This window comes from Balaenoptera acutorostrata, chromosome 10 (assembly GCF_949987535.1).
Source record: "Balaenoptera acutorostrata chromosome 10, mBalAcu1.1, whole genome shotgun sequence".
In the NCBI taxonomy this organism is placed as follows: Eukaryota; Metazoa; Chordata; class Mammalia; order Artiodactyla; family Balaenopteridae; genus Balaenoptera; species Balaenoptera acutorostrata.
In genome coordinates, this window is record NC_080073.1 from 99,634,681 (window position 1) to 99,648,151 (window position 13,471).

The 13,471-nt window shown below is 42.8% G+C and overlaps 1 protein-coding gene across 1 annotated transcript in view; it reads right to left on the reverse strand.

The window, feature by feature from the left end:
- Positions 1 to 13,471, reverse strand: part of GCNT2 (glucosaminyl (N-acetyl) transferase 2 (I blood group)) — a 121,596-nt gene that overhangs the window by 98,517 nt on the left and 9,608 nt on the right. The gene's annotated exons all lie outside the window — the stretch shown is intronic.

Here is a 13,471-nt window from a genome sequence, read left to right on the forward strand (position 1 = left end):
GGGCATCATGGGTGAGGGTCAATCCACCTGCCACATGTTTCTGTACAGCCTGTGAGCTAAGAATCGTTGTACATTTTTGAATGGCTGAAAGGAAATTTGAAGAAAAAGAATATTTCATGATACATGAAATTCAAATTTCAGTGTCCATAAATACAATGCCATTGGAACATAGCCATTGCTTTACAGATTGTCCATAGCTGCTTTCCCATGGCAACAGCAGAGCTGACCAGTTGTAACAGAAACCATCTGGCCACCCAAGACTAGAATATTTACTCTTTGGCTCTTGAGAGAAAAGATTTCTTGATCCCTCCCCTATAATTACTGATGTCTCTGCTAACCAGTATATTTTCACCACACCAAGATGACTACTGTGGACTTGGTACAACTTTACCACTTTTTCCTGTGTTTTCTAGATTTCCTCACGAATGCTAGAATGACATCCTATTTGGTAGCAGAGCATGGGCTTTAAAGAGAGACTTGGAAATCTACAAACAGCAAATGCTGGAGAAGGTGTGGAGAAAAGGGAACCCTCTTGCACTATTGGTGGAAATGTAAATTGATACAGCCACTATGGAGAACAGTTTGGAGGTTCCTCAAAAAACTAAAAATAGAATTACCATATGACCCAGCAATCCCACTACTAGGCATATACCCAGAGAAAACCATAATTCAAAAAGACACATGCACCCCAATGTTCATTGCAGCACTATTTACAATAGGTAGGTCATGGAAGCAACCTAAATGCCCATCGACAGACGAATAGATAAAGAAGATGTGGTACATATATACGATGGAATATTACTCAGCCGTAAAATGGAATGAAATTGGGTCATTTGTAGAGACGTGGATGGATCTAGAGACTGTCATACAGAGTGAAGTAAGTCAGAAAGAGGAAAACAAATATCGTATATTAACGCATATATGTGGAACCTAGAAAAATGGTACAGATGGACCGGTTTGCAGGGCAGAAATAGAGACACAGATGTAGAGAACAAACTTATGGACACCAAGGGGGGAAAGCGGCAGGGAGGTGGGGATGGCGATTGGGATTGACATGTATACACTGATGTGTATAAAATGGATGACTAATAAGAACCTGCCATATAAAAAATAAATAAAGTAAAATTCAAAAAAATAAAAAATAAAAAAATAATAAAAATGTATAATGCTTGCTTAAAAAAAGTTATAAAAAAAAAAGAGAGAGAGAGAGACTTGGGTGGGTTTGGATCTTGGTTTTGCTGGTTCCTAGTGGTATGAGCTTGGGCAAGGGGCTTTACTTTTCTGTTTCAGTTTTGTCATCTGTCAAATAAAGAAAATACCAGTAAGGTTGTTTGGCAGATGAATATGGGTTAATAAGTGGAATGCAATTTGCTCAGACTTTGGCACATAGAAAACTGCTGACTACTAAAACTGCTAACTACTGAGCTGCAGACAGTCACTTTTAGAGGCTCACCTGCACCTCTGGTGAACTGGAAATTCAGAGCACGCTGCTTTGCCTGACTCCACTGTTTCTCAAACTCTGGCAAAACGTGGTGCTGCCACACACTGGCCCTGTACAGCATAGCTTGACGAGGTGGAAAATCTTGTGCATGGCAGGAAGGGAGAATCTTTGTGCCAAAAGAGCATTTTATTCCCCCAATAGACTGGGAGCAACTCGGAGGGAAGAACATGTCTTTGAAGACATAAGGAGGAGGGCTCAACATGGCATTTGAGCGACCCCAAAGAACTTCCCAGACCTCAAGGTCCCAACCCAACCAGCCAGCCGTGGTTTCCATGAGGACATTTAAGATGTCTCATAAGCAAGCAAATTGTTTTGGTGAGTTATTCCAGAAAAACGCCATAGCAATAACTTCTATACATCTCATTATGTCATTGGGGGACTTCCCTGGCAGGCCAGTGGTTATGACTCCAAGCTCCCAATGCCGGGGACACGGGTGGCTCGATCCCTGGTTGGGAGAACTAAGATCCCACATGCTGCATGGCGCAGACAGAAGAAAAAAGTCATTGGAAACAATGACATTTAACGAAGGTTCTGAAAAAATGGGACAAGAGACAGGTTAGATTAGATGGAAGAAAAGTAAGCAAGGTCTGGAGCACGGAGTACACTTGGGGATTCTTTGGAATGTTCCGGCAGGGACAGCTGAGCAGCCTGTAGAGCATATGAAGGCAGTAGGATGCACCAGGGGTTGTATGCCATCACTTCTATTGTTCATTTGCAGAATTAGATATCAGTCCTAAAAATAAAAATTTCCCCAATGTCCTAGGCACACTCACATCAAAATCAAATCATTTCATTTTAATTCTTCTCATGTAATTTGAGTATCAAATTTTTAATTCTCACTTTTTTTTTTTTCCAGGAAAGTTAAATGGTCACATAAGAGAACTGTCCAGTGACAGAACTGGGAAGAAGCTTAGAGGTCATCTCGTCACCTGCTGTCATTTTACAGAGGAAAGAAGGATGCCATTCAGAGAAGGAAAGCAATTTGCTGTACGTCAGACAGCCTTGAGCCCCACAGCCAGGAGGGGCAGCTGGTCAGGGCTGATCCAGTGCAACGCGCTGCTTCCAAAAATGTTTCCTTCCTTTTGATAAAGATTTCAGGAAACAACATTTTACAAGTGTTTCTATACGCCTATTCAACTGAAGGACAGATTACACAAGGTTATCTTAACTTCATGAGATTGGTCTTCAGTTCAGTTTCTACCCTTAGAAACCTAAGCTAAAGATAATATTTGTGCTTTTAAAAGAGGCTGACAACATATTTGCACTTTGAAGTCCAGTGTGATAACACTTATTCTGGCTAGTCTTTTTTTTTTTTTTTTTAAGTTTTGAATTTTATTTTATATATTTTTTTATACAGTATTCGGGCTAGTCTTAGCAGGAGTAGGTAAATACATCCAAAGCCAAACAAAGACAATTTTGGAAACTTTGCAACCAAAACTGACAGGTTTATTCAAAACTCTTGTTAAGGGCATCTAATTCTAATAACATTTGTATTTATGACTGTCCTCTAAATCCTTAGTTATCTTCTGTAAGTAGATTATTTCTCATAAAAACAAGAGTTAACCCAATCCATCAGCGTATTTCCAAGCACTTACCCATTGTCCCCACTATGAAGGCCATTGCTGATATTTTCACCCCTCTTCCCCCCACAAGCCCCCTACTCCTGTCCTTCCATATTTGACACATTCTTGCATTTCTGTCAAATTAGCTGAATGGAACAGTAGTTTTTAATCAGGGGCACATGCTGACCCAGGAAAATTTAACACAGAATCCCCTTCTGGTCTCTGATACCGAGATCTGAAACCTGGAAGATTCATATTCTACCCCTAATCACTGGCACTGAAGACTTGTTAAAGCATTTTTAAAAAATTTTTATTGTGGCATACAAGCATATAACATAAACGTTGCCGTCGTAACCACCTTGAAGTGTGCAGTACGGTAGTGTTAACTATATGCATATTGTCAGCAGAACTCCAGAACTTTCTCATCTTGCATAATGCAAATTCTCTACCCATTGAACGACAACTCCCATATCCCCTCCCCACCCAGCCCCTGGTAACCACTACCACCAATACTTAATCAGCAAGAGCAAGGCCAGTATAACACCAGAGGTCTGTGATAACAGGAAGGAAGGACTCCTAGAGCCAGAGTCCCAGCCCAGTTGGTGAGGGTCTTAGGAATCACGTGGTTGCCTAGGACCGAAACCCACCCAGACAGAAGTTCTGTCATGCTGGGTGACTTGGCTGAGGCCGCCCCACTGATAGGAGCCTGAGTGGGGATTCAAGCCCCATCGACCGGCCCCAGAGCTGGAGTTCTTTGATGGCACAGAGCCACCCTGCCGCCCCATCTCCACTCTCAGCTCATCTGTCTTAGAGCAGAATCAAGAAGGCAGAGCAATATGTATAACTGATTCACTTTGTTATAAAGCAGAAACTAACGCACCATTGTAAAGCAGTTATACTCCAATAAAGACGTTTAAAAAAAAAAAAAGAAGGCAGAGCATCGTCTTGTTCGACCTCAGCTGGGAACATACAAGTCTGATGACTCAGGTTTTTTTGCTGCTCTGCACATGTGGGTCTATGACCACAAGTATTGATTTAGGGGTTACACATTTTAGGAAGTAGACGAATTTGCAAATATAGAATCGGTGAATAATGAGGACCAATGGTGTTTACTCAAGAGAAATCAAAGCGTGTGTTCATATATAGTCTTGGGCATGGCTGTTCAGGGCATCTTTATCTGCAACAGCAAAACATAATAATAGTAAAATAATAAATAACAAAATAATACAAATGTTCATAAACAGAGTAATGGATTAAAGAGTTATCATATAGCCATATAATGGAATACTTTTCAGGATAAAAGGGAATGAACTATCTATACAGGCAACAACATGGACGAACCTCAGAATAGTCATGCTGAAAGAGGCCACACCCCCCAAAAAGAAAGTACTTACTATATGATTCCATTCATAGAAATATCTAGAAAACACAAACTAATCTACGGTAACAGAGAGCAAATCAGTAGTTTCCCGGGAACAGGAAGCAAAAAAGAGAGGAATTATAAAGAGACACAAGAAAACTTTGCGGGCCTAATGGATGTGTTCAGTATTTTGATTGTACTGATGGCTTTACAGATATATTAATGTGTCAAAATTTTTCACTTGTACATGTATGGGCAGTTTATTGTATCTCAGTGATACCTCAGTAATGCTGAGGACAAATCTGACAGAAAAATAGTGGGATATAGTAATCCAGAGAATGATTAAATATTAAAATAATGCATATTGTATTTGTCCCCTGATGCCCAAGCTATGAATGTATTGAATAATATGGAATATTTGCAAATGTGCCAGGCACTGTTCTATGCCCTTTACATACAATAAATCATTTAAAACTCATATCGACTATTCCTCATGAGAGGGATACTAATTTTTTTTTACTGAAGCATAGTTGATTTACAATGTTGTGTTAGTTTCAGGTGTGATTCAGTTATATATATGTGTGTATATATATATATATTCTTTTTCAGATTCTTTTCCATTATAGGTTATTCCAAGATACTGAATACAGTTCCCTGTGCTATACAGTAGGCCCTTGTTGTTTATCTATTTTACATATGGTAGTGTATATCTGTTAATCCCAAATTCCTAATTTATCCCTCCCCTCCTTGCCCTTCGGTAACCATAAGTTTGTTTTCTATGTCTGTGAGTCTATTTCTGTTTTGTAAATAAGTTCATCTGTGTCATATTTTAGATTCCACGTATAAGCAATATCACATGATATTTGTCTTTTCTGTCTGACTTACTTCACTTAGTATGATAATCTCTAGGTCCATCCCTGTTGCTGCAAATGGGAATATTTTATTCTTTTTTATGGCTGAGTAATATTCCACTGTATATATGTACGACATCTTCTTTATCCATTCCTCTGTTGATGGACATGTAGGTTGCATCCATGTCTTGGCTATTATTAATAGTGCTGGTATGAACATTTGAGTGCATGGATCTTTTCAAATTAAAGTTTTTATCTTTTCTGGATATATGCTCAGAAGTGGAATTGCTGGATCATATGGTAACTCTATTTTTAGTTTTTTAAGGTAACTCCATACTGTTTTCCATAGTGGCTGCATCAATTAACATTGCCACCAACAGAGGGATTCTATTATTATTCTCCCTTTTGCCCAAGAAAAAGCTGAGGCACTGAGAGGTTAAGTAACTGGCCCAAGGTCACACAGCTTGAAGCAGGAGAACCAAGTCTCAAAAGCAGGCAGTTTGGGGCCAGGAGCCAGGATCCATGCTCCTGACAACTACATTATGTCATTTTATTCTTGAAGGAAGGCAACGAACCTTTATTGAGTATCTACTGTATACCAGACATGGTGCTCAGTACTTCTGGGTTCCTTGTACAACTTAATTCTCACAATTACTCAAGAAGAAAGAAGATAACCATTTCAAGTTTTTTAGATGAAACTGCTTAAATTCAGAGCACGTTCCATAGTGATTTCATATGTGAGCATAAACCTCATTTCGCCTGCCTCACCATCCACTTTGTTCATCGGTGTATTTCCTGTTCTTCCCTATGTCCCATGTCCCGGATTTAATCCCTAGATCAGCTACAAGATGATAGACACATTCTCCCTCACATAATATAAAGAAATGGCAAATTATAAACGAGGTCGGATATAGCAGAGTGATCCCCAGTTCTCAAAAAAACAAATCCAATTACTCCCGCCTCAGGAGGTAAAGGAATTATCTCAGGTAGTTCCCCCACCACTGAGGGTAGGCTGGATTTGATAACTCACTGACAAACAATAGTGTATGGAAAGAGAAAAATTGTTACTTTAATGCGGAGAAATCTGGCAAACATGACCTTGACCAAGTGATCAAAGTTAACACCTCAATGGCATCTTGTGGATGTCAGAGACCCCCAGGTAGGATGTGATGAGAAGGGCATTTCACCTCTGTGGTATTCTTCCCCCCAAACCATAATCGCATTATGAACTTGAGAAAATACATCAGATACACCCCAACTGAGATCCATTCTAGAAAACACCTGTCCAGTCTTCCTCAAAACAGTCAAGGCAAAAAAGGCAAGATAGAAACTGTCATAGACCAGAGGTACTAAGGACACAGGACAACTAAGTGAATGAGGTATCATGAGCTGGATCCTGGAACAAAAAAGGACATTAATGGAAAAACTGGTGAAATCCAAATAAAGTCTGGAGTTTAGTTATTAGTAATGTATTGATGTCAATATCTGAGCTTTGACAAACATACCACAAAGGTAACGAGAGATGATACCATTAGGAGAAACGAAAACCGGTGGTAGGTATATAGGAAACCTTTGTAATATCTTTGCAAATTTTCTGTACATTTAGAATTATTCCAAAGTAAAATTTATCTTAAAAATCGAATCAGCAGCTTTTATTCAAGCAAAAGCTGAGCTTGGACCCTTACTGTGCAGGAAGAAACACTTAGGGGTGCAGGGGTGCAGCCTGCCTTTCAGACCATCCCAGCATTGCTGTTGGAGAATCCAGTTCTGCAGCCACGTTGCCAGCACGAGCCCTGAGTGCCCAAAGTGCCAACTGGCTTAAGTTTCACACTGTTAGGGGAGCTTAAACATTGACAGCTTTAATCTGCCACTAAGTGAAAAATTGACCTCAGGTCCTCTGTGACCATAAAGAGAATACGGGTAAGTGTTCTTTCATTAATTGTGGCATCCACTGATAATCAATTTGATAACATTCCAGAAGAGTTTGGGATAAGGTGAACACACACACACACAATCCTATTATTGGGTTGCTGCTCTAGTAAGAAGAGCAGAGTTCTGGTTTCTGCACTTACTGTGTAAATTTGAGCAAGATTCTGAAGTCAGAGGAGCCTAGATGAAAGACAGACAGACATTCAGACACACACACACACGCACACACGCACACACACACCCTTTATAGGTTTATCTCTGGGCAAACTCCCTCCTTCATCTTCCCTTCCTGGGTAACCCTCCCCCCCAGGCATTAGTGGTACAATCTCAGAACTTTCCAGAACCCCACATCTTTGCAGTAAAATCCCAACACTGAGACTGGCTATGGAGTAAAAAACCATTAGTCATCAACATGGAGATGAGCTGGCCTTGGGTAGCCCTGGAGCTGCCTTCATGATCTCAGCCTTAGTCTGGAATGCAATCCCAAGGAGCAGTTCTAATTAGCTAACTTATTTTTAATATTTATTTATTTATTTTTATTGATTGATTGCTTGATTGATTTTGGCTGCGCTGGGTCTTAGCTGCGGCACGAGGGATCTTCGTTGCGGTGTGCGAACCCTTAGTTGCGGCATGTTAACTCTTATTTGCGGCACGTGGGATATAGTTCTCCAACCAGGGATTGAACCTGGGCCCCCTGCATTGGGAGCATGGAGTCTTACCCATTGGACCACCAGGGAAGTCCCCTAACTAGCTAACTAAACGGATTTTGGGGCGGTCTGCCTTGATAATTCAGACATTCACGTTGATCCAGGAGCATACGGGCTCTGGTCCCCTGCAAGCCCTGAGGGAGTGGAGAGGAGGGTACCTTCCTAAAGTATGCACTGCCTGTCCAGAGCCCTTTCTCTAGAACTGATGATTGTCTCTTTGCAGTGCAAATACAGTTACTGGGCAGAATGCTTGAGCAAGTTTGATCTTGCCCCAGTTTTTACCTTGCTTTGAGAAAAATGTGGTCGCTTACATTTCTCCCTCTGAAAATTGCTCAGAGACTGGCTCCCACCTCTTGGGTCTAGGCGGCCCCATGAATCCTGGCTCACCCTCTCTCCTCGGATCAAAATCAGTGACTTGGGAAAGAAGTGTCACCAAAGGCTCTTAAAGGCTCGTCAGGCCTATTCTCTGTTGTTTTTAATTCTGGAAGCATTTATTTCCCATAAACGTCAGGTCAAAAAGGAGCTCTGCTGACATTTGCGATGATAAAGGGGCTGAGCCTGGCTCTGAACCCAGGGCTTCTGCAGCCCCAGCTGGCTCCGCTGAGCCCCCCAAGGGCTGGAAAGCTTGGGAGCTGCATGGAAAAACCGGGTAGTCAGAGGGCAGGGCCTATTTTTGTAAAGAGGCCAAGAAGGTGGCATCAAGGATTACAGGATTTCTCTCGCCGCCCATTGAGTGCCTGGCAGGAAAGGCGGCGAACGCGTCACAGTTGCCCGAATCCCAGTGAGCAGCTAGAGAAGCCTGCTCTGATTTGTACTCCGTTAGTACAAATCTCCAACATTTTATTTCGTTTGGGTCTTGCTTGGAGAGAGTTCTTGAAAGGGAAATAATGGACAGATCACTCCCTGGAGGGTGAATCTGTGGGAGAATTAGGAACAAGCCCTTTGACTTTGCCTTGGTGATGATGGAGAGGTGGCACACAGATAGTGTGTACATGACACAGGTCTGTTTCTATTTGTGTTACTTATTGGAATTAGTGTCCAGAAGAGCCATTCTCACCGATACCTAAAGTCAGTGCCCAGATGCGGTGGTCCTTGAAAGCTCAGGGCCAGGGATGCTTGTCTGGGTTTCTCATTATCCCCCTCAGGATTTGTTCAGAGCTGGGCAGCAGGGAACAGACAGACCTGGGTTTAAATCCCATCTCTGGCACTCGTAAGCCGTGTTCTTTGGAACAAACTGTTAATATCTTTAGTCTTCATTTACTCTGTGTATCAGTCAGGGTTCTCCAGAGAAACAGAACCAATAGGGGCTCTCTCTCTTCTCTGTCTCTGTCTCTCTCGATAGATCGATATCAAGAGACACTGATTTATTTTAAGGAATTGGCTCACATGATTGTGGAGGTTAGCAAGACAGCAACCTGTGGGGTAGACTGTCAGGCTGAAGATACATCTGAGAGTTGATATGCAATTCAGGCAAGCGTTGAATTGCAGTCTTAAGTCTGAATTCCCCCAGGGCAGCAGGTGGGAAACTCAGCAGGGTTTCTGTGTTGCTGTGAGGCAGAAGTGCTTCTTCTGGAAGCCTCAGTCTTTTTTTTTAATTAAAAAAATTTTTTATTCAGCAGGTTCTTATTAGTTATCCATTTTATACATATTAGTGTATATATGTCAATCCCAATCTCCTAATTCATCCCACCAACACCCCCTCCCCCTTGCCACTTTCCCCCCTTGGTGTCCATACGTTGGTTCTCTACATCTGTGTCTCTATTTCTGCCCTGCAAACCGGTGGAAACCTCAGTCTTTACTCTTAAGGCCTTCAACTGACTGGAGGCAACCCACCCACAGTATGAAGGATAATTTCCATTAAGCAAAGTCAATTGATTTAATTATATCAGTAATCAATCCCATCTATAAATCCTTTCACAGCAACATCTAAACTGGGTTTGGTCAAGTAACTGGGCACCAGAGCCTAGCCATGCTGACCTCTGAAATGAACCATCACACTCTGTAAAGTGTGAATAATAATCTTTACTCCTTCAGAGGGTCCTTGTACGAATTGAATAATTGCATGGAAAACCTCTACCGTGTCCTGCACATACTGGATGCTGGGAAAGGGATGAATACAATTATTATCTTCACCTCTAATTTAAATGATTTTAAATGAGAAGTTAGCCTAAAGCGGTAAAATTGTATGATCTTTCAGACAATCCTGGTGAGAATTCCAACTCTACCTTCTGATGATGTAGCCTTAGGCAAAACATTCTTTCCCCTCTGAGCTTCAATCCTTTCTTCTGGGAAACAGGGATTAAATGACTATCCTGCAAGGCTGCTGGAGGTTTCAGAGAATGCATGTGAGAGGCATGGTACGCAGTGCCTGCCACACCGCTGTCACTATGGTTATGATTATTGACATTATTGTCATGGCATTATTGGGCACCGACTACTCCTGGGCTAAAGCCCATGTCAGAGGCATTTCAGGAGAGCCACACATCTATCTGAAGGATTCACTGTAAAAATAAAAACAGTACAGTGGCAGGTAACACACAGATCTTGCCTTGTGCTGGGCCCTAGTCTGAGTGCTTTATAGGTGTGAACTCACTTCATCTTTACAGCACTGTTGTGAATTAGATGCTTTCCTGTTACTTACTTTGCAGAAGAGGAAACTGACTCACAGAGATGTTAAGTGACTTGCTGAGGTCACATGGTGGTGGCAGCAGTGGGGATGCGATTCAAACCCGGGCAGATCGAAGACAGTGTCCGCTCTCCTTACTGCTCTTCTGTACTAAGCATCACATTGGAAATCATTAGCTTAGGAAATCAGAGCTCATGTCCTGTGGCCTCTTTGAATGACTTTCTGGAGTCCTTCAAAAGCTGAAGGGAGACATGTTTGTCTGATTTCTAAAATCGCTCCTTCCTTTATTCATTCCCTCATTTGCTCTTCTCACAAGAGCACAATGTGAGTCCAGAGCCCCTCCTTAGGAAACGTCTCCAGTACAACCCAGGTGAACAAACAAAGTAGAGGGCATTGGGTAAGTAGCATCCAAAGGGCCGGGCCTGGACACACGGCTGCAGTGGGAACCCCAGTAGGTGGGGATGTCCCCACAAGAAACTCTGGGTCTAGAAAGATTGGATACAAATATTTACTTAGACAAACGTTCCGCTCTTCTGATAAACCAAGAGACGTGCTGATAAACGCCTGGTGGATTAATAAACACTGGAAAGCTTGGGCTCTGTGCCCACCTTGGCCAGGCTTGCCCTGCAAGGGCCCTGCTGCCTCCTCTTCCTGACACGTGTCCACAGGTGAACAGTAATCCACGCTAACCATCGGCGTCATTAAGAACATACAGAGAGAGAATCCTCCCCGCACAAGCTACTAGGTAGGACAGCACCCCACTTTTCCGCGGAACCAGGGCGGCAGGCAGCGTGTGCCAGGCCTGCCCTCTCTGTCCCGACACCTGAGGCAGTGTGGTGTGCTGGCGAAGAGTGTAGGTTTTGAGGACAAACACATGTGGCTTCAAATCCTTGTTCTTTTATGTGTTCACTGTGAACTGGGGCAAGGCGCATGCCCTCTCTCTGTCTTTGTTTCGTCATCTCCTGGAGAAAGACTGTTATGGATGAAACTGTGTTCCACCCAAATTCATGCGTTGAATCATTACGTGATGGGACAGAAGCGCTAGCCGGAGCTCCAATGGCAATCATATTGCAACACATAAATGTATCAAATCACCATATTGTGCACCTTAAACTTACACAACGTTATGTGCCAAATGCATTGATATTCAACTGAAAAAAATGACCTCTGCTTAATAGTGATTTGAAGGCCCATGGTTCAGGTTCTACATCTATTTTTTTTTATAAAATAAAAGAAAGCAAACAGATAAACATCGGACCCTCTTCCTTGAGACAATCACATTGTCTCAGAGAATGGGGTATAGAAATTGTAAGATGTGAAAACGATGCCCCCTTTACCCCCTGTTTTGCCCCAAATCTGAACAGGTAATCTTGAGACATGGGCCAACAGAGTGAGGTAGGTGGTGGGAAAAAAAAAGTTGCCTTACCCTTGCTGGGAACAATTACTCTCCAGACACTGAGGGTGTTTTCTCAACAAAGGGAATTGATGTGTGAACTTTGGCTGGGAGTTCTACCAGGAACTTGCAGCAAGAGCAGGTAGGAAAGGCCAATAAAGATGAGCAGTCACCTTAGAGGCCCAGGCTTTGAAGAAGGTCACGATCTCAAAGAGAATGGGGAAACGGCGCAGGCCGTGCTATTGCCTTTTCTACAAAAACCTGAAAGGCATGTTAGCGAGCATTGTTTTCTGTTGCTGGCCACCAAGAACCTCAGCTGATACAGCCATGGTTAGTCGCTCTGCCATCAGACTCCCAAGTTTGAATCCTCACTTTACCGTTTACCTGTTGTGTCATCTTTAGCCAACATGCCATCCTGCTGTAGCCGGGATGCCAGAGAGTCCTCCCAGAAAGCTCCAACATCAGCTAGCTCTTGCCGCATAACGAAGCTCTCCAACATGTAGCAGCTTAAAACATTGATCATTTCACACAAGGTGCGTCAACTTGGCAAACCTGACCTGTCTGTACATGAGTTTCTTGTGAAATGGAATAATGCTAGCATCTACTCCATCATGCAAACCACTTGGAACAGTATCTGGCATACCGTCAAAGCTATTATAATCACGCTCAGGTTCTAACAGGTTTGTATTTATGTCACAGACCCACCCGCCTGCTGAGTGGGTGAGGGTTGGTATGTAGCTAAGCCCAGCCTCACCTAGTCTGCAAATTATTCTGAGGCCTCGGCTCCTGACGGTCATGCTGTGAGTTAGTTTCCTCTTCTTGACAAGAGAGAGAGGATGCTATCGATTCATGGGGTCATGGGACTCTTGGGGAATAGAAATTGATCTGGGCTGGGCCTTAGAGAACTAGTTAGCTAGGGAATCACAGTGTCTCAGGTCCTTTTAAACCTTGGTGGAAGCTACAGGGTAAATGTAATTGGTCTGGTCCATACCATCGGGGTGGGGCTGGGGGCGGGGTCTGTCACGAAGCCTGCAGGGAGCTCTCTGGCTCTCTTTTTCAGGTGACCCTGGTCGTCTGGACTCAGCCCCCTGAGTCGTTGAAATTAAATTAAATAGATTGACAATTCAGTTTCTCGGTCATACTAGCTGCATATCGAGTGCTCAATAGCCACACTCTTGTGGCTTGTGCTGCCTTGTTGGAAAGTACAAGTATAAAACATTTCCATCAGCATAGAAGGTTCTGTCAGACAGGGCTGTTAGATCCGGGCTTCCATCCCTGACCCACACACACAGCCCAGCTGGCAGGTAGCAAGAGCAGAATTTCTCTGACATGCTGTAATATGAGGGTATGTGAAAGGCCTCTCCACCAAAACCATCTGCTTCACCTACAAGGAAGATTCTGTGAGTGTTCACCATCCATTTCTTCAGATGAAAGTGTGTCTCTTTAAGCCTCAAGTAAAATGCAGGTAGTTCAGTGGTACAGTATAGTCATTAAAACTTTAGTTTTATCTGCTACTTACTATTCATTCAGCCAGTATTGGTT